General features: G+C 40.9%; 1 long non-coding RNA gene across 1 annotated transcript in view; it reads right to left on the bottom strand.

Moving 5' to 3' along the window:
- The window catches only part of LOC118656745, a 67,275-nt gene extending 65,530 nt beyond the window's left edge, over positions 1-1,745 (bottom strand). Inside the window, exon 1 of the long non-coding RNA XR_004967679.1 lies at positions 1,654-1,745. This is a non-coding gene — a long non-coding RNA (uncharacterized LOC118656745). The remainder of the gene's footprint in view (positions 1-1,653) is intronic.
- Positions 1,746-22,811: the final 21,066 nt, after the last annotated feature.

Genomic DNA, 22,811 nt, shown 5'->3' with positions numbered 1-22,811 from the left:
AACACTTTATCTGTGCCTGGAGCTAGGCTAACAGTTTCACAGGCATTGTCTTATTTGCTCTTCACAACAACCCTATGAAAGCAGATAATGTCACATCTTTAGATAAGGAAAGGGAGGTTTCAGAAGCTAGTAAACTTGCCCAAGGTTAATTCTTAGGACCCCCTTTTAGTGGGACTGTTTCCTCCATCCTGTCACATAGAAGTCAAGCCAAGTGTGCAGTCAATGGCTTTGCTGGGGCTGTGAGAAGCCTCAAGCTTCCGAGACGAAAAGTATTCACCTGGTCGCCCTGACTTTCTAGGTAACTACTACAGCAGGTCCTTAACCTGCATCTCCTCTACGTCCCTGATGCACTTTCAGATTTCTGGAGCAAATGTTTTTATTGAATACTTGTTTGATGTTTCATACTATGAATTTTCATTCCTGGTATTCTGGAACACATCTTACATTGAACACAATGGCGTGTCTGCCTCATCCCAGATTCCCCAGCTCTTGTTATTGTTGTCCAGGGGGAACCCTGATAGGACTAGAGGTGGTACCTCATCCAAAGAGTGACCACAAGTGGCTGGGAACAAAGGACTCTGCACAGTAAGAACAGCAGTATTTGGACTAGAAAATCGGGGAAGTATTGATCAGATAGGAGTAAATGGAGGATGGACTAGACATTCTGAGGAGCAGAGATGGTACTGAGGAGAGGCCAGGAGAGAGACCCAGGGAGTAGCTGTTCCTAAACCTGTCTCAGCTTGCTGGTGGCTTTCAGTCTCCACATATGTGTCCTTGCACCTTTTCATAGGAAGACCTGAGTGATGCTCTCTGTTCCTTGCAGCTACCAAGAGCTTGGCAGTACATATGAGCATCACACCACCAACACCCTTTGGTTGCTTGTTTTTCCCACCCTTGTCCCTGATAGATTGATTATAAGAAGGATACTAGTCAAGATGATTTCCTTTGCAAGGGACAGAAACACAACTAAATCCACATTAAGCAAAAACAAAACAGCAAAAACAAATGTAGTGGGGCAGGGAGATGGGCAAGAAATGGAAGTTAGAACTCTACTGCTAGAGAACGCAGAACTGAACAAATTGTTGCAAACCCAAATAACTTGGAGCCCTTTGTGACTAAAAGCAGAAACATTGCTGACATGGTTCTCTTCTGCTCCTTCTCTTCAGCTTTGTCTTTTTTCCATTATCTTGCACACAGGATATGGCTCACAGCAGTCCTTGAACCCATTCTTCTAGCTTTGTGACCAGAAATAATTGAGAACTTTCCCTACCAGTAAAACATACAAATTTCTCAGGAAGAACTCTGATTGGCTAGGCTTTGGTCATGTGCCAAAGGGATATTTGTTAAGGAAATAAGGTCACACAGTGTGCTCCTATGGCCTAGGAGCATAATGATCGGGTTCTAAACTCGCCAAAAATGCATGATCCACAAAGAAACAATATTTTGTGCAGACAAAATAAGCTGCATTTATGAGAAGAGGTGTATCTATACAACTTTACTATACCTTTTACAAAAAAATCAGAAGAGCATATAGAATTTCTTTGTCTAATTTCCCAAGGTCCCTGTACAGATGTGTTCCACACTCGGCTCCCATCTCAGATGGTTGGCTCATCTCAGGACATTGGAATCATTCCCCTGAAGACATTCACTCACCTCTACCTGGTAGTCATCCTCATCCTCACTGCTGGGCCCAGCAACTTGAATGAATTTGAAGACCTTCATAAGGAGATGGTGTGGGCTCTCTTTTCTTTCCACCATGGTTTCTCAATGTGCAATTCCCTAAACCAGCAGCATCAGCATTATCTGGGAATGTGTTAGAAATGCAAATTTTCAGACTTCCCCCCAAATGTGCTGAATCAGAAACTCTGGGGAGGGACTCAGAGATCTGTGTTTTAACACACCCTTCAGGCTAACATTTGAGAATTTCTGCTTTAATCCATCCTTTCAACAGCCCCCTTGTTTAGATGGTTTCTCCAGAGCATTCCTGAGTGAAGACCGTTGGGTCCAAGGATGTTGGCCTATTATCATCACATGTCTTCCAGCAAGCCCCTCTGTGCCCACAATGTGGTGCCACCATACACTTGCCACCATGCATTCACCCATTGCCACTTGGGTCATCCAGATCGAACCCAGAGAGAGTATGAAGGGAAAGGGGAGGGCAAATGAAACCATCCGTAAGGTTCGCTCCTGTGGCATATCATGGCAAGGCATTCCTGCAATGAGAATGTGCACTTTCCCGTGCAGACATAAACACATACATCTAAAGTGTACTTGGGGGAGCTTCTTGTGTCAGGTGCAGAAGCTCCTTATAGCCCTAGAGACGTTAGGGCTGGTTCTTGGAGGAACACTGTCTCCTCCATGCACCAATGGGATTTGCTTAAGAAACCTCATGGACTTAAAGAGGAAACTGAGCTTCAACTGTTTTTCTGCTCTGATTTCCTTTTTATATTATTAGAAATCTAAGGTCATGTTTTCTTTGCATGGTGAACATCATTATGGCATCTTGTAAATCCTGGGTATGCAATAGGTATGGAGGAGAGAACAAAATCTGGTGCCCCCCACTGATTTTGCTTTAGACCATTAGTACTGGTTTCTGGCCCATTCATTCAGAAGTAGATACTTTGCAAATCTAAAAGTTCCTAACATTAAAATATCCCTCTTACTATTCAACCAAAAAAAAGTGGTTTTAAGATTTCAAAAAGCTTTATATATAGACTGTGAAGTCATTAATATATATAATATAGACCTATGTTTTGGGGAAGTAAAATTATTCATCAACCAATGATTATAAATCCTAAAAAACAAATGCACTTTAATTTTTGTCCTTAGAATCCTCTGGGTGCAAGAACCCTTGTATAATCATCTAATCCACAACTTCACCTTTAAGCCAAAACTGCTTCTGCCAGGAATTCTCATCCCAGAGTAAAAGGATTTGCAAGCAAGGATTCATAACAGAAGTGCCATTTTAGCCTTATTGATGGGATTGAAAAGTGATAATTTAATTTAATTATACAATAATTTAATATCCCCTGTGTTTCCCTGCAAGTACTTCGAGGACAGGGTTTGGAGTGGCAGCTAGGACTTTGACAGCGTAGTTATATTAGTGGAAGGGGAGGTCGTACCACAATTACTAGCTAGGTTTTTTAAAATAATCTAAATCTCTGGAAACATTTAGCTCACTAAAATTTTTAAATATAAAATAACAGCATTCTTTCTCAAGTTCATTCATCTGCATTCTTATAAACAGAGTTGGACTTCCAGAGAATAGTTGAGTATTTATTTGCTCAACCAAGGACTCAAGCTTTCTTCTCTAAAATAGGAAAAAGAGACAGCCACTTCCCCATTCCTTCGTTTTATCACCAGTCACAAAACTAGGCCCTAGAAACTGCCTAGAAATCTGTTGTTTTGGCTTCTTCAGTAATTCAGGGAGTAAAAGACAGATAGGACTTATGCCAGATTTCACTTTGTAGTGAATTATTTAAAATTGTTTAAAAGGATAAATATGCTGGAAATTAAATGTGACAGACTGTTAAAAATTGCCCAAGGCAATTTTTAGAACTCTTCAGATTTCTATCTACTACCTTGGGTAAGGAAAATGGTGAAGCTGATAACAAAGAGAGGAAAGCCAGAAGGAAATTTAACTTGTTAGGAGGAGGCTGAGTTTAGTTCCCACATGGTGAATTTGTGATATTACCCTGGACAGTGGGCGCAGGGATGTTCCACTCACACTTACTCTGTCAGCTAGTAGGATGTTCCCTGTTGATGGCTCATAGCTGAGTCCCGCTCCAGGAACTTCTCTTAGTTAAAGGAATTGTCTTGCCCAAAGTTACATTTCTTTCCCCAGGGTAGCCCATATCCAATGACTGGCTGATAAAGGGTACCCCGTCCTAGGTCCCTTGCCTCAATTTGGGGACACCTGTGACAGGCCATCCACATTCAGACTCCGGGTGGGATTGCCTGAGGCCTTGCAAGTGCATCACGGTACAACTTCTCCTTCTGCCCAATCCTGCTTTCCTTACCCACTTAATAGTGCTGTTTTCCAAAGCACACCCTGATAAAAATGCCTGCATACATATCTTCATTTCTGTCTGTTTCCTGAGGAATCAAACCGAGGATACCTAGGAACTAAACAAAAATGTTAATGTGATGGGGGATGAAGAAGGGGAGGGGGAGGTAAAAGGAGTCACTTCTTCACTATAAGACAATCTTAAATTTCTTTTAGGTTATACGCTTTTAACTCATAGCCTCTCTTAAGGCTGATTTGATGTATTAATGTAAATAACACCAGTATAACTCAAGTAGTCAAGTATTTACTAGCCACCCATAAGATAGCTAGTTTCTGACAGAAATCCCCATTAGCAGTGCAATTGGTTTATACCATAACCTATTGGTACCATTCAGATAATTTGCAGTTTTGACAATAACAAGCCTGTTTTTTTAAAACTGCATAGACAAGTAGATCATGTGATTTCAAGGGCTCAAAAGTGAGTTAATGACCCAGTGTGGACCTCGTCTGATAGAGTCCCATAAGCAACTAGAGTCATATATAATTAGCTCCTCATGAAATCTATTAAAAATGTACTTTTTTTTTGTTTTTTAATCACCTCCCGGGACAAAGTTACAGGTCAAAGTCCTCTGTGTAATGATTATATTCAGTGTGATCAAACATGCAGCTTAGTTTTATAGATAATATTGTGAGAACCATGCAGAAGTCGTTGAAAGGCAAGAGCCTGAATGTAGTATCTCTCATCTCCTTGCTGCTTCCTCATTAGCACTTGTCCTAGGGCAACAAGAGCTGCCTGAATGTTCTACTGTTACCGCTGGCAGTGAGAGCCCAGTGCGGCTGGCCCAGCAGGACTAGAGAGGCCGCAACGTTGATGCCCAAAGCATGCAGCCTCCAGAATGGCTTCCCTGAACCATTTCATTTTTGTAAGGCCAGTTGCTAGGGTTTTGCTCGCTTCCCACTGATGTCCTGCTTGAGTATGGGAACCAGAAAACAGCGAATTATATCAATTTTTAAAAATAATAAAGAAACCCACATTTCCTAGACCTCCGCTATTTCAACCCTGGGACCTCCAAAATTTGTGGTGTTTCCTGTGCAGTGCAGTGCCTCTCAACCATCACAGAGCACATGTACTAGAATGTTGAAGAGAAATACATGCACAAAAGATGAATTTTAACCATGTCTGTCTGTGTGTGTGTGTGTGTAATTTGATATGAAAATAGTGATTTAACATTTTAATGTGGCATAGTTGACAATGCAGGTTTGTGCAATGAAAAGATAATTGCTATAACGTTTTAAAATATTTCATTATGACATTTTTAAATAATAAAAACAATAAAATGCTTTTGCATTTTACACTCAGCCTAAACTTTAATAATTATTCTTATTCAAATGACAGGATGTAGAACACTGGAATGTTGGATATATACCCATGAATGATGTAGGGGAACTATGAAATTATATTAAATTTGAAGAATACACTTTAGTGTAGGGGGAAAACCTTAATGACTTCACAAGAGAAATGTTTATTGGAATATCATGTTACCTTTGTTTGTAGCATAATGGTCTCAGAGGGACCAAGTGAGATTGTTTTGATGGTAAATTTATTACATAGTTTTTAGGGGCCTGGGCCTGAGGGATCTTGTTGAAAAGGGTTTTGTGATCCCAGAAGCTATAAGAAACTTTGGCCTCTCCCAGAGAGAGTCTCCACAGAGTGAATCAGTGTCCTTGGAGGACCAAAACAGATGCTGCCCACGGTAGGGGGACAAATGTTTCAAGTAGGTGTCAGCTCACCAAGGAAGGGAGCAAACAGCCCATATTTCACTTCTGTCAAAATGCAGTGTTTCCTTTCCTATGGCAACTCCAAAGCATGTTTTGTTTCTTCTCATTAAAAGCTCAGGCTCAAATAATGAATTACTTGAGCTGGAATTCTGGCTCTATTTGTATTTGCTGGCCATTTGATCTTAACAAATTACTTGACCCCCTCCCCCGGTGTCCCCCTCCCCCCACTGTGGTCTGTTTCTTCATCTGCAGAATGGGAAGGAGAACAGGACCCCCCCACAGCGTTGTTAGGAGGACTAAATGGAGTAGGTCATCAGTAAGTGGCACTCAGGTACGTAGACAGTGCCTTGGCATGTGATTAAACTTTCCAACAACAGCAGCCATTATTAGTAGCCATTATTGCAAAGAGCTCTTTTTAAAAGCCCTGCTTTGTCTGTAATGTGTAATCGGGGGGATACAGGATGGCATGACTTGTGAAACCGAGTATGCGCTTTAATGCCTCAAACTCCATCTTCACTCCAGGAACCTGCAGGCCCAGCAAGAGAGTCAGCATGAGGCCATAGGTGGATGATCTATCTCTTAGCCATGGCACACCCTGGATGTCTCGAGGAGCAGCCTCTCACAGAGTCTTCTGGATGGCAGAGGGCCTTCCAGACTCTTCTCTCCCACACTCACATCTCTAACACAGGCCCCAGGCCAGAGATTCTGGATGGGCCATAGAGCACAATGACTGTGCGACCATTTGCCACAAAAGAAAATGCCACTCTCCCAACAGCACTTGCAAGAATTGGCTCCTCTCCTCTGCAGCTCTCTTCCACCTCATCACTCCCCTCCAGAAGCTTAGCCTCACCCCAGACCTGTGACCAATCTTGTCCGTACTCAGAGGGAACTGAAGAATAAGAATAACTTTGATAAGTCCACATCAGGAGCATCCTGTGGCTTCTTTGCTTCAATTATTTGTGCTAGTTCAAGTAGTAATAATAATTAAAATTTAAAATATATTTTTATTGATTTCAGGGAGAGGAAGGGAGAGGGAGAAAGAGATAGAAACATCAATGATGAGAGAGAATCATTGATCAGCTGCCTCCTGCACTGCCCCTATTGGGGCTTGAGCCCACAACCCAGACATGTGCCCTGATTGGGAATCAAACCCTGACCTCCTGGTTCATAGGTCCAGGCTGAACCACTGAACCACACCATTCCAGCATAACTAATTTTTTTTTAAATACCTATTTTGTGGTGGCTGCACAGACCATGCACTTAACTACTTCTCCCCTAACAAACTTCTCCTTTATTTCTCTGTCTCAACCCCTTGCTTGTTCTCCCATTCTAAAGATCACTTCTCCAACTTGTTCAATCAGCCTGAAGCTGTGTGTTGATGAGCTGCCTGGGGCCTTAAGTCATCACTACAGACCCCAATGGGCTGTTGCCCAACCCCAGAGCCCTAGGCCAGTAGCCCTGACCCATCCACCCACTTATAGGCCTCTCCTCCCTAGATCCCTGCTTGGGATACCACTTAGGACCTATCTCCAAACATTCCAGATACTGCCTTTTGGGATTTTGGTCTCTGAGTCCTCTTACTCATTTACATTAGATGTTCTACATATGGACTCCAGTAACCCCAGGCATAGCTCTAACTACAATGGCCCAAGCTCCGTTCCTGACGGTGTCACGCTGGGACTTCTCTCTTCAGGGAGCACCCTGGCTGGGGAAGAGTGTGGCCACATCATCTTCACACCCACTAACTTGTTCCCCTTTTCCACAGCTGAGTCTGGAGAGGACCATTACAGGCAGCCAGGGTTTTAGCTTTCTTAAGATACACCAAATGAGCAGAGAATCCCCGGAAACTCCTCTGGACTATCACGTTAGGATAGGTCAGCATGTGTAGACAGGATTCTAACCATGTACACAAGAACGGTGAAGATGGCTGAGGACTTCAAAGACCAGTGAAAAATATTCAAGGTGTCCTTAAGACTGTGCCATATGCCTCTGAGTAGGAAAGGGGAACTTGGCTTACTGTATGAAAATGAACCTCTAGATGCTTTTCAATTTAATGCCTAAGATATCGAAATGTCAAGTATCCTTCAATGTTTTGCTAGTCCAATGGAAACTAACTGAATAATAAAATATACCTAAAGCAGGAGGAGAATTAGGGGACTCCCTAGATGTGAAAGCACATATTTGATGAACAGGTAAAAAAAAAAAAATTCCCCTTTTAAAAGGCAGAATATTAAACCTTTTGAGAGGCAATAGATTCCCAATCTAGAAGGTGATAGGGCTACCATCTAGGATAATTAGCCTCAGATCCAGAGCAGACCCACACATGTCTCAGGGTCAAGGATATCTCTGATGTGAGAGGAAGGCCTGGGATATCAGACCTGCCTAAAAACTCAAAGGATAGTTTGTGAAGCCCTTGCTACAGGCACAGAAAGTCCTTAGAAAGAATTAATGCAGGCCTAGTTAATTCTGCTTAGAAGATGCAAGAGGAGAGGGTAATGGTCACAACAGAGTTGTTAATATCAGAAATCATAAAGGAATATATTTTCAGATTATACCCACCCCAAGATTAAATTCTCTGTAAAGCTTAGAGCACTATAAACGTTAAACAACAAGCTGGTTAAAAGGGCCTCTCTCTGTCTGCTTGCCTCTGACTTCCCTTTCTTATGTTTGGGGGGTTCTCTACTGTATGGCTCTAGATGAATTGCTGGGTTCACTTTCCACTGCAGGACAGGAAAATTTCCCTTATTCACCTTTTCAGCTTCCTGGCAACTAGAATGCAGCTTGTGACGGAGGCTCTGGCCTGTAACTCTAAATCTGGGACACAGGACACTCCATTTTGGTGGCAGCAGCAGCAAGTCTGAAGAGCCAGTGGGGGCAGAGGTGCCCAGAGTGGCTTCAGCGTCTAGTGTCAGTATTAACAAGGTCCTTACTATGAAGTTCCTAAGTGTGGTTTGGGCTGCTGTCTGCCCTGCCTCTCTTGGTGCCGCTCTATTTTTAGAGTCCAGTTTTCTAGCTTTTCCAATGATGATGTGATCTACCAAATTTCCTTTTGAAACATTTATTTTTCTGCAGGAATGAGCCAGTCACTTCCTGTTGCACACACCCAAGAACCCCTGATGATAGATAGACTGGGAAACCTACTTGCAGTGTTTTACAGGCAGAAGCATAAAATCCCCCAAATACAAATGGTTCTAACAAATTCAATAAGGAAAGATGCCTATTCCAAAAGAAAACGGGCATAAGGTATGAACAATTTGCCAAAGAAGGAATATACATGGTCAATAAACATAGGAAAAAATGTTGCTCTCACATTTCCAAGATGCAAATTTTTCAAATACTATTGAGAACTCATTATTCCCATACCATATTGACAAGGATTAAGAGTGCTACACTCAGCGTGGTGAAATTGTGGAGAACAACATGACATAAACTTTCTTAGGGGGGAGCTGATATTGTATTCCAAAATTTAAAGTGTTCTATTTGGCCCTGACTGGTTTGGCTCAGTGGATAGAGCGTCGGCCTGCAGACTAAAGGGTCCCAGGTTCGATTCCGGTCAGGGGGTATGTACCTTGGTTGTGGGCACATCCCCAGTGTGGGGTGTGCAGGAGGCAGCTGATCAATGCTTCTCTCTCATCGATGTTTCTAATTCTCTATCCCTCTCCCTTCCTCTCTGTAGAAAATCAATAAAATATATTTAAAAAAATAAAAATAAAGTGTTCCATTTGGCCTAGCAATTTGACTCATAGGAATTTATCCTGATAAAAGTCCATGACCCGTGAAGCTCAGTTCCCAGATGGTGTCCTAGAATATACAGTCATGTAATTCAAAGTGAATTCACAGTTCAAAGTAATTTCTGAATGACTCACACCTGTTACTTGTTGTGTCATACACCATGGAAAAGATGGACTCACAAAATTATATATCAAATCCCTCCTCATCCTCTCCCCTAATACATTGTTCTTGTATTTCGAAACTGAGCTCCTCTAAGACTCTGCGCTAAAGTACTCCTGCCACCCCAACCCCTAGACAACTTCCCTCTCTTCGTTTGGATCAAGAAGACAAAGAATGTGTCTTTCCTAAGGGCAGAGGACGAGGGAAGACTGAAACTATTGCAGGGGTGGTGGTGGCAAAGAATGGGAACATTCAGACCAGCTGGTGTGGCTCAGTGTTTGAGTGTCGACCTATTAACTGAAAGGTCATGGTTCAATTCCTGGTTGGGTGTGCAGGAGGCAGCTGATCAATGATTTTCTGTCATCATTGATGTTTCTATCTCTCTCTCCCTCTCCATTCCTCTATGAAATCAATAAAAATATGTATTTTTTTTAAAAAGAATGGAAATATTCACAAATGAATAATTCTTGTTTTAATCCTGTTGAACAGTAAATAAATAAGTATTCTAAGAGATACATCTTAGCCCCTAGCAACCCCTTCACTCTACTATAGCCACCTGATGTACTTGCTGGTCTTTAGGCTTTTGCATTTGCTATTGCTCTAGCCACACTGCAATTCAAGGTAAACTAAAAGGGCTTGAACCCTCAAATTCATTCATGGTTTTTCTCAGATGCCAGTCATCCTCCTAGCAAGATCTTCCCTCATCATACTATTTAAAATTGCAACACCCAGCTCCTTAATACTTTCTATACTTCTTCCTGGCTTTAATTTTCTCCTTAGCACTTGTTGTCAGCTAACATTCTCTACATTTTATTTGTTCATTCATTGTCCATGTCTCTCATCCTCCATTAGGATATAAATTCCATGGGGGAAAGATTTTGGCCTGATTTTTTCACTGCTTTATCCCCAGTACCTAGAAAAGAAACCGACACAGAGTAGATGCTCAAACAAATACTTAATACAAAAATAACCTTATTAATGTTTATAGTAAAGACAAACAAAACACCCAAGTGTTCTGTAAATTGTAGATTTGTTAATATATTCCACTGTATTTACACACTGGGTTGCTTAGCACACTGTGGTAGCAGGATAATATTTTATACTGAAAATTAAAGATAGTCTGTTAATAAGATATCTAGCACTAATTCCTCGACCCTTAAATGTAACCTTATATGGAAAAAGGATTTTACAGTTGCAATTAAGTTAAGGAGATTGAGATGAAGAGATCTCGAGGATTACTGGTGGGCACCAAGTACTACCACACAAAGTATGTTTATGAGAGAGAGGCAGATGAGGAATTAATGTCCACACAAAGGAGAAAGTAATGTGAAGATTGTAGTGACGTGGCCACAAGCCAAGGAATGCCAACAGCCACCAGAAATTACCAATACCCTGATTTTCACCCAGAGGAACTGTTTTCAGACTTCTGGCCTCCAGAATTGTCAGAGAATAAATGTATGCTGCTTTGAGTTACCAAGTTTGAAGTAACTTGTTACAGTAGCCACAGGAAACTAATACATACTCCTAATTTTTAAATTATTATTTTGGATTATCCTTTGGACCACTTTTTACACTTCTTTTTTCTAGCCTGACTAACCACAGGAATGAAATAATGCCTCAGTTCCTGCCTTTCCCCCAGCTGCCGGTATTTGGTGTTGGGTCCTTCTGAAGAAGCTAAGGCCGAGTTGGGGTGAGGCCTTCACTTTACCCCTCAACTAGCAACATAAAAAAAACACCTCAATTCCTTTAATTTTTGATTAAACCTTTTATTTTGAGATCATTGTGGCTTCATATGCAGTGGTAAGAAGTAATTCAGAGAATTCCCCTGGATACCAGGGAACATTTTGCAAAACAATAGTCAACTATCAAAATGAAATCTCCATTCTAGCCAATACCAATGACTATCCTGGATCCCTACTTTGCCTTCTCTGACCCCACCCAGCAAGAGTATTGGGGCACCTCATTACAACCTCATGAGGGTAAGAGTCTGGGGTCCCACTTGACTTTGGTTGGTGTGGATATGGGTGGATCACAGTTTTTTCTTTGATATTTGGCTAGAGTAGAGCCAAATTAGTGTCTAACAGTTTTGTCTTTCCTGGCTGTTCCTTTCCTTGTCCTTTGGCTAGAGGGAGCAGGCTTTTGTTGGAGCTTTTTTTCATCTGTGCCCATTTGTGTTTCTGAGTTCCTGGCTTCTTCAGTTCCAACCTGGGATAAATGAGCAAAGAAAAACCCAGGGAACTCACCAGCACATCGTTTCTCAGATTCTGATGTCCCTCTGAATCCATCTTCTTTTTGCCTTTCAGAGTTCTCTTATGTCTGCTTTATATATATGTCCAGGGCTATTAACTGTATTTAATGGGATGAATTGGGAAAAGTATGTCTACTGCATCTTGCCAGAAGGGGAAAATTCTCAATATCTTTAAGTGTGAACCAATTCTGATTTATTTGGGGTTTTTCACATACAGGAAGAACAAAGGAATAGCATATTCAGAAAGCTCTGAAAAGTGGAGAAAGCTACTTCTCTGTAAGGTTTCCAGTCCTACAGACCCTCTCTTAATACTTAGATGCATAGTTTTCTTGTATAATATTATACTTGCACATATTTTTAGCTGTTTCTTGTAAGCTCAGTTCCACTGTGAAGTCTTTGGCAAAGGCCACTTCTTACAATTTTTTTTCTAACCTGGTTAACCACAGAGGAGGTGTCTAATAATTGTTGATTGAATACATTAAAAAATCTACCACAGAACAAGCAATATGGGAATCTTAGAGAGTTGTGCAAGAGAAAAAAATCACCATGTCTTCAGAGGTCTTAAAGTCTAGAACAGAATGAATTACCCCTGGCATTCTTTTTATGTCAAGTTCACCAACTCGACTTTGTACAACAGAAATGAAAAGTTTGTTCACTCTATGGGATAGGAAACCCAAGCCCTAATCATAGCATGCGGTATAGGGCTATTTCGTAAGTCAATTGGTGCTTGGAAGTGATGAAGACTAACAGATCCGATAAGTTCACTTGCTCACACATTTTTTTTAGATTTTTGTCTGGAAAAGGCCCAGATACTCTATGATATCTGAAGTAAACAATTCTTACAAAGTAAGCTCCTACCACACAGCGAGGCATGTAGGCTAACCCATCGAGTATCTTAGAACCATAGAGTACTTGTGACTGGGCCTGAGGAAGACCAGCGCAGATGGACTTAAATGCAAGCCTCGTACTTGACATTCTGCAGGCTAAATTCTTTCAAGCAGTGGCTGACAGTTTCAACCGGCTGTCAGCAGTAGACAGAGATGGTCATAGGTCTGTGAAAGTGCCATTACTCCTGAAATAACATAGCAGTGACTATGGCCTTCAACATTTCTTTCTGAATACCAAAAACCCACTGGATAATTACCTTCTGTCTTTGAGTTTTTAAGGCTGAAATGTCTCGTCTGCTATAGACTTTAACATGAATGGACAGAGGAACGAATTATCTTTGCATCTAGAATGCAGATAATGCCATCACTGGGGCCATATGATTCTAATTTTGACTCCTCCTTGACTTTTCTATAAATTGTTTAACCTCTTTGTACCTTTCACATTGGCCTATCAGAAAGATTACCTCCTCACTTGAATGTTGGAAATGAGACATATATAACAGTAGATTTTTTTTTTTTATGTGAGGTACATTCACAAGAAAAAGTACTGTCCTTGGGTTTCTAAACTATAAAGTTTAATCTTCAGTCCCCAGTGTCTGACTCTTGGTTGATTAATTCATATAAAATCTTCACACTTTCAACAGTTTTCTCCTTTTCATTCCCAATCCAAATCTCAAGGACAATATACAGAAATTAATTTTTGAGTCAGAATGGGAGAAGTCGTGTTAAATTCCTTCAGAGAATTAATGTGGAGTTCAATGTAATTTGTGGAATCTACAGTGCTTTTGCCAGCAGTTGTCCTTGCCATTTTAATTTTTTATGTCTGCTTTTACAGCAACTATTTTCATTTAGATTTCCAACTATTTCACTATAATGTGTAGTAGAGGGGAAAATGGCCAGTGTACAGAGACAGTTTACCTAGGTTGGATGACCGTTAAGTGGGTTGCATTTTCACCGTTGCTACCTGGAATATGGAGTTTCTACCTGAATGATAGAAAAGGCCACTTTTGGGCTAATCCATGGTCCTAGAAAAACCATTTACTTAGCTGTTCTTAATAGCAAAATCTTTGTTTTGGCAGACACTTAAGAACACCTTTAAAGTGGTGATGAATCTGAAATAGTTTAGAAACCCTCTACCCTCCAGCCCCCCACACTCCTGTCTCCACCCATGCCCAATCTGATATTGACAGTTTTTTGTGTGTTTTTTTTCAAAAATGCCTTCAGTTGGTGACTTTGTTTACCATCTCTATGCACCTCCAGGGAGAAATTCATAAGTAAAAGGATGAACATGAAAGAAACTTATAAGCTGTAAGGATAGTTGAATGTTATCCTATATAATAAGAGAGGGATATGCTAATTAGCCCTGATATGCTAATTAGTCACGATCGGTATGCAAATTGATAATCACTCCAACACACAAGATGGCCACCCCCATGTTGTCACAAGATGACCGCCACAAGATGGCCTGCATGGGAGGCCAGTTGGGGGGGACTAGGCCTGCAGGGGAGGGCAGTTAAGGACAATCAGATCAGCAGGGGAGCAGTTAGGCATCTATCAGGCTGGCAGGAGAGTGGTGAGGGGGTGATCAGGCTGGCAGGCAGGTGAGCGTTTGGGAGCCAGCAGTCTCTATGCACCCAGATTGGAGAGGGTGCAGGCTTGGCTGAGGGACACACACACACACACACACACACACACACACACACACTCATGCATGAATTTCATGCACCAGGCCTCTAGTATTCTTTATAATCTTTGGAATCATTGGCATCACTGTCATCACAGCACCTTCACCAGTGCCAAGCTGTACCTCAACTACTGCAAATTCATCTTCCTTCCTCTCTTTGCTTCAGCCAGTTCAAAATCCTCTCTGAGTAATCTTTCTCTCCCATCACTCCCGTCTTACTCTCCTTCAAAACCTTCCCCTGTTTACCATATTAAGCAACCTCACATCTTTCCAAAAGATTCACTTTCTCCTCTCAGGCTTTTTCCTTGACCATCACAACAATCTCAGAAATGCCCAGAGTCAGTGATGACATGACAGAAACGAATCTCTCCCTGCTGTCTGTGGGCTCTGCCTTTCACACATTCCATTTTTCTCAGTGCAAATGCCCTCTATTTGAATTGAGAGTTCCTGAGGAGGACTGGCCTCCCTCATTTAATTTGTTATCAGTACCATCATTGCTATTTATCCATGAGACACCGTACACATTAACATGACATGTTCTTGCTGTAGAAAGATGACATGGGGGACTGACTTTCCTGGGCTGCCCACTGGGGTTGTTTTCTGTGTTAAAGGAATACGGTGAACAGCCATCACGCATGTTCTTGCCCATAGGCATGCATTTGAGAGACAGGTATTGTGTGGCCCCTCTGTCACCACAGAATAGTGGTTTCCTTTGTCTTCTTTCCACATTCCTTTCTGTACCTTTCAGCTTCGGGTATACCTATTACTAACTAAGTACCCCCTTTTAAGAAAGTAGCTGGCTCCATCTTTGACACCTGAAACTGTAGGTGCTTAAATTCAAAGTTATGTATGGAGCCTGGCAAGTAGCTCAGTTAGTCAGAGCGTCATCAAGTGCACCAAAAGGTTTCAGGTTTGATTCCTGGCCGAGGCATATACCAAAGGCAGCTGATTGAAGTTTCTCTCTCATATTGATCCTTTACTCTCTCTCTCTCTTCCTCTCTCTCTAAAATAGCAATTAAAAAACATATCTTTAGGTGAGGATTGTTTTTTTAAAAGTTATTTATGGAATTGAAGTTTATTTAAATGCATCTTGATTCAGGACACTTCCCTCAAGCTACCCTTTCTTACTGTCCAAATTATAACTGCTATTTACTGCACTGTTACTACCTATCAGGTACTTTACGTATATGCCTTTACAACAATACTGCAAATTGTACAATTCTTATTTGATGGTAGAGAAAATTTGGCATCTGAGAGGTTAAGAAATTTAACCTAGGAAGCAAATTAGCAAATGACAAAGCCCAGATTCATATTTAGGCTGCCTGTGCTACCAAACCACTCTAGAGATCCATCCTCCTGCCCCAACTGGTGTCCCATACTCCAAAAACACTTTCCCCTCCTCTCTAATTAAAATGTTTTACTCCTTAAGTTTTTGTTTAAAGGATAAACGCAAGACAGTTGCCTAGCTACATTAATTTATGCTAACGTATTGATGACTCTTAGCCTTAGAAGAAGAATTTGTCAGGTCAAATTAATCATTAATTTGTGGGATATGTGAGAAACTGATCTTGGTGGGATGCCTTTCTGTTTTCCCTTTCTTAGCCTACGCCACCAAAAGTACCCCCACCAACACATGCACAGGCTTGTGCACACACACACACACACACACACACACACACAAATACATACCTGGAGAATAAAAGGTTAACGATTTGAAGCTAGCTTTGTGCTGACCCCAGATTTAGCCAATTGAGCTAAGTGGTTCAGTAAGTATTGACAAACTAAGACCTGAGACCTGGCTTATATATGGGATTCAAGGTTCATTTTAATATTAGTCTACTCAAAAAGCAACTGACCTTTCCAATTAGCCAGAGAATATAAGACATTTTATATTCAATACTTCAAGTTTAGCCACTAGAGAGAAATTATTTAAAAAGAGAATTGCTAAGGGACGTGGTAGAGGAGGTACTCATCAATATATAGTCTTTTTCTCTATCAAACTCTCTTTCTCTCAATCGCCCTCTCTCTCTGCTTGCCAGCCCACTACTAAAAAATTTTAATTGTATCTGTTAAGGCTGTATAATAAAATATCTAATCATATCCCTAAATCTATTTGAATAAGAGACTTTTATTTTAAACCATACAAGAAATGCATAATTACAGGTCAACAGTGAAAAATTAAAACAATATAGAAATATAGAGAATAAAAATTAAATTCTTTACCACCTTCATTTGTATTTCATTCCCTTCCACCCCCAAAATCAGTATGCATAGTTTGATGTATAGCTGTCTGGACTTTTTCTATCATTTACATGCAGTTAATTTATACATAGATGTATTTTTTGTGTGACTGAGTTTATACTAAATATAATCTGAAATTTACTCTGTTTGTGTACTAAGGATGTATTTGTTCTTGTCTGTTCTTGGTCAGGTCCTTTAATTCCTCAAGCCTCAGTTTCCTCCTCCTGCTGTAAAAAAAGGAGAGCCTCACATTGGTACTGGTTCCTGAGAGCCAATTGTGTGTGTTTCTTCCCAACAACTTGTTCAGATGTTGAGTTGGCAGCTTGAGGTTGGCCATAGTATTTATACATGGAAATCGGCAAATAAGTCAGGGCCCCCCTAGCCAGCATGCTAACCCTATCCCCTGACCTCCAAGGTCCCTATCCGCTAACCCCTCCCCCTCACTTCTGGTGCCCTACCTCACTATTCAAATTCACAGTTGGTTCTTTCTTCCTTTCTGCTTTGTCTGTTTCCTTCCCTCTCCTGTCCTGGTTTCCCCAGATACTTTCTCCTAAACTTCACCCCTTCCATATGTCCTGGGGTGGAGGAACAGGAAAGCTGGAAACAAAAACCAGTAATTTAAGGTCAGCTACACTTTATTGAATATATTTTACAGCATACTTTAAGAAAAAATTCTATTAATTCAATGGAAGGGTTTATGGAAAAAGGATTTTCATTTCTAATATTATATATAAATAGGAAAGGAGTAATCAGGGTGAGCATTGGTCCTCACGGGCAGCAGATTAAATTGGTGTATGCCATTCTGAGGTTCCATGTCCCATTCTGCAATATAGGTCACTTCCATGTGAGCATCTTGGGTAAGTTTCTCCCCAGAAGTTAAGCATTTACCACCAGAAAACTGCTTAGAATGTAGGTTGTCATGAAGATTCCATTAAATGATATATACTTGTATATATACTGTGCCTGGCACATAGTAGGTATTTGGCAATATGTTAATTCCTTTCCTTGCTTAGATGAGAAAGCTGCAATCCAGAATAGTGTAGTGACTTGCCCAAGGTGGCACAGCTGATTACTGAGAGAGCAGAGATCAGGAGGACCTCATAGGAAGAGGTAGTTCTATGAAGCCAGTGGTTCTCAAAGTGTGGTGCAAGGAGTCCTGAGCAAGCATTCCCTTTTCCAGCTACACTTTTTGTGTGAGGCTGGGTTTTCTTCATATATTTTAACCAACACAACATAGCAGAACAGGGTAAATGCAACTCAGATGTTAAAAGCCTTCCATCTTCTTTAAGCCAGGCATTAAAGAGATATGCAAAAATACAAAAGAATGATACACTTCTCACCAATTATTTTTGTTTTGAAAAACAGTTATTTTTATAAGAATATTTTATCTATGCTAACTCACTTGTTAGCATTATTATTTTCAAAGAAATTCAGAAACATATTTTTAAATCTCTGATTTTTCATTTCTAACATGATACACCTATATACATACATATATATATATATATATTTCTCTAAAGCATGACATTAGAGCTATGACCCATGTAAATAAAATTTTTTTAACATTCTTAAAATTTAAGCCTGTGGAGGCATCTTTCTCAGGGCCAGGGCAGAGGGTCTTCAAGCTGTGAGCAGGCAGACCAGACTATGGATCCTCAGGCCCTCTTCCTCTTCCACTCCACTCCTCACCTACTATGCCATACTAAGAAGCTAAATTAAGGTTTCTGTAGGTCCCTTGGTCCTGTTGGAAATTTCTTGAGGGAAAAAATATATATATATATTCATTCTCACAGGAACACACACCAGTGAGAATGGGTTTTGTTAAAGTGCTAAAGTGTCATTCACTTTACGTGCTACAAGAATCTTCTAAGGGTGGTTGGGGATTAAGTTGTGAAAAGAGCATAACCACGTGCTCAATGAGAAGAGGGAGCAGGCGGGTAGGCAGGGGACTCAGGCACAGACATTTCACCACTCCCAATTTTGTTGTGCCCATGCAGTTTGAGTACAGTAGTTTTTTTTTTTTAAAAAATGAATATGTTGGAGTTAGTTTCCTGGGGGATTCATCCGTTAAGGTATTTTAGACCTTTGGCTATAGGCCATAAAATGCACTTGTCCTGAGTATGATATAACTACCTTCCACTCCACTGATGTATTGACTTGTTTTCATTTAGCTGTCTCTATGTGCTATACATATCCATATCCCAGCCTAAGTTCCCAGAGAGTAAGGGCTGGCTTAGAGAAATTCTTTGAGCAATAGAAGAGCCCAAATAGAAGAGCAAAAAACTTCATATTTATCCTAGACCTAAAATGTAACATTAAGGCATTTAAATATTAAGCTTATCTGATCTTCAGCACATTTAACAAATTAGGAAATCTGAGCCGCAGATAGGTTATAAATGTAGTGTGGAATGTTATTTTATTTTTAATTATTGTTATTTTTTAAATCTTCACCTGAGAATATTTTTCCATTGATTTTTAGAGAGCACAAGAGAGAGGGAAAGACAGAAACATGGACGTGAGAGAAGCACATTGATTGGTTGCCTCCTGCATGTGCCCTGACCAGGGTCCAGGCCAGGGAGAAGCCTGCAACCAAGGTCCATGCCTTTGAACCCAAGACCTTTCAGTCTGCAGGTCGATGCTCTACCCACTGAGCCAAACTGGCTAGGGCTCGAGTGTTATTTTAAAATATATTTCCTGTTGCTTTCTCCATCTTGGTAAGTTGGTGGTTTACTGTTGGTTGGTTGGTCTCCTTGAAGTTCTAATATCATTAAAACCAAGCACTGAGACTGAGGCTGACTAGATGAAAGAAGGGAAGAGAAACATGAGTAAGAGAAGGAGAAGGAAGTAAAAGGAGAGGGGGAGAATGGTCATAAAAACTCCCAAAATAGATATTTTGAAACTGAAAGATGCTGAGTAGTGTTGAATGTACAACTTTAATTTATTTTTCCTACTTCTGAGTGGGAATGGAAGCTAGAAACTAACTTATAAGTATTTTTTCAAACTTCTTTGATCACTACCCACAATAAACAATGCATTTGACATTGTGACTAGTAAACACCTGTGCATGTGTGTGTGTGTGTGTGTACACACATATCAGAAACTACTTTCATGAAACATACTAAACCCTTACCAAAGAACTCTACTGTTTTCTATTCTATTTCTTTTTAATTAATGATAGTCCAGACTATAAATTGATTTCATGATCCATGAATGATCACTAATCTTGGAAAACCACAGTTATAGAAAAGTTATTTCTTGCTCAATGGTGCTCTGGGATTTCCCCTGCATTTCTTGTGCTGAATGTGAATGAGTTTCAGGGAGGAGAAGTTCTACCTGCCAGTCAGAGGCACCCTACATACAAGTCCATCTTATAAACTTTCCCAGTTCAGAGGGAATACACACTTCCTCCTCCCACCTGCTTTCAGATACAAAATGTTTCCTCCTAGACAAGTTATGGAACTACAGAGCTGCAGGCAAAATCTGAAGAACTTTAATCAGAGAGAATAAGAGAGAATATTCTTCCCACTGTAAGGGGAACTTCTGTAGATGTACCTTCATTCAGGAGAAAAATATGACATACCAAGTTCAAGGAAGAAAGGAGATTTTTTTTAATATATTTTATTGATTTCTTACAGAGAGGAAGGGAGAGGAATAGAGAGTTAGAAATATCAATGAGAGAGAAACATCGATTAGCTGCCTCCTGCACATCTCCCACTGGGGATGTGCCCACAACCCAGGTGCATGCCCTTGACCAGAATCGAACCCGGGACCTTTCAGTTTTCAGGCCGACGCTCTATCCACTGAGCCAAACCGGTTTCAGCGGAAGATAGGAGATTTTTTTTAAAAAAACCCTAAAACTGTCTTCCCTCTGAGCTACCTGCTCCCACACCCAGCCAACTCCCTCCCCATTAGGATGAGGATGGTGGGGAGCCAGGGGCAAAAAAGGAGGATAATTCTCTCGTTACTGATTTGCTTCTCTACCTCCCCACACTCTGCACATTCACGGCAACATTTCCCCCTCCATGTTTACCTTTCACATTGTTCTCTCTGTCAGTTTTGCTTTGGGGTGGTCTACGATGTTGAAGAAACACAAAAAACTAAAACCCTTCTCTTTCAGTGAGGCCGGCGAGTGGTACTTTTCCTGGGGACAAAGACTGGTTGCCCAGGAATCTGACTTCCCAAGCATGTTCTCTGAGAAAGTTGAAGTCTCTGTCTTCAATACCCAAACTCCTTTCCCTTTATAGTGTTTCTAGGCCTGTGATGGCGAACCTCTTGAGCTCAGCGTGTCAGCATTTTAAAAACCCTAACTTAACTCTGGTGCTGTGTCACATATAGAAATTTTTTGATATTTGCAACCATAGTAAAACAAAGACTTATATTTTTGATATTTATTTTATATATTTAAATGCCATTTAACAAAGAAAAATCAACCAAAAAAATGAGTTTGCGTGTCACCTCTGACACGTGTGTCATAGGTTCGCCATCACTGTTCTAGGCTGTGGTGATTCCTCCAGGAAGGCCTAGAGTGAATCCGGTCTGAAATTCCCATATTTCCTGTTGCCTGTCTATTCCACTACCTCTCTCTTGATTCTTGTTATTCCTCCTGCTGGAACAGGGAAAAGGGTTGACTGGACGAAGCTGTCAATTCCTGACCTCCCAGGCCCTCTATTATTTTCTCACTCAGGTTTTGAGTTCCAATCCCTCTGTTCTTGCAGTTTTTGGAACAAAACAACCTCTTTCCTGTATCAGAGCCTTTGCTATTCCTCTTCCTGCAAAGCTCTTCCTTTGGTTTGTTACATAGTTCCTTCTTTTCCTTTGGGGCACAGCTTAAATATCACATCCTCGGGGAAATTTTCCTCAATCATATCCTCTAAATAGGTCTCTTTTGTTGTTCCCTATCTTGGCCTTTGGTTTCTTTCATGATACCAATCACAATTTGTTAATCGTTTACTTAATTGTCTTTGTTTCTGCCTCCTCCACTATAATGAAAGCATCCAAAAGGCATAATCAATCCTTTGAAGTAGACAGTGTTGCCCTCTCCTACACATTAAGAAATCTTATTTGCCTTGCGATTGAGATACTGTTGGCAACCTTCAACAAAGTGAGCTCTTTGCCAGGCTCTTCTTTCTCCCCCACTAAAATTCAATCATTTATTCATCCACTCATCCAGTCAACAGATATTTATTGAGCACCTACTTGGTTATTTTGTTCCAGACACTGTGCTACACTGATGAACAAGGTAGTTCTTGTTCATTTCATTTCACGTTGCAGTCAGCCAGAATGATGGTTCTTAAATGCATTTCTCTGCTAAAAATCTTAATCAGTTTCCAAATGCCTTCTGGATGAAATCTGAGCTCTTCCGTGTGGAGAGCAGTGCAGGCCTTCTGTGACCCAGCCCTTCTGCCTCACCAACCACATCTTTTGGACTCCTCTCCAGCCTTAGGCTCTGCCGGGTAAGCAATAGCAAAGGTCCCTTGGGCTCTCTGGCTCTCTCTCTCTCTCTCTCTCTCTCTCTCTCTCTCTCTCTCTCTCACACACACACACACACACACACACACACTCACACACACACCTATATACATGGCCTGGGAAGTTCACTTACGACAATGGCCTCTGGGTTGCTCATAGAAAATCTCAGCAGGCATATTTTTCTGCTGTTTGGTCAGGCAGCCTTTTGATCTTACCTGCTGGGCTGTGGGCTTTTTCTAATTGAGATCTCAGTCCCAGCGCAGTAGGTCAAGGGTTGAGCTGGCCCTATAACTTAAGGGCAGGCCTCCATAAAGGAACCCCACTTTGCCAGGTCATATTGTGACTGGTGGTGTCACCAATGGCATGAACTTTGCTCATTCCAAAGATGCTAAATATCTACCGAGAGCTAAAGAAGAGGATGTCAGAAGCTACAAACCTAAGAGCTTTGTATCATGAAGCTTTTCCTCTGGATGAGGCAGTACTCGAACCTATGCCTTAGTAGAAGGACCTGGGAGAAGGGAATTTAAGTCATTGCAATTGTAAATATTTATTTACTTTCAATTCCACACCTTTTCTGGGTTGCTGCTGTAGATCTTTATAAAACTT

The sequence above is a fragment of the Myotis myotis genome, unplaced genomic scaffold, assembly GCF_014108235.1.
Source record: "Myotis myotis isolate mMyoMyo1 unplaced genomic scaffold, mMyoMyo1.p scaffold_m19_p_5, whole genome shotgun sequence".
NCBI classification, from domain to species: Eukaryota; Metazoa; Chordata; class Mammalia; order Chiroptera; family Vespertilionidae; genus Myotis; species Myotis myotis.
The sequence above is the reverse complement of the archived record's forward strand: the minus strand, read 5'-3'. Positions and strand labels throughout refer to the sequence as shown.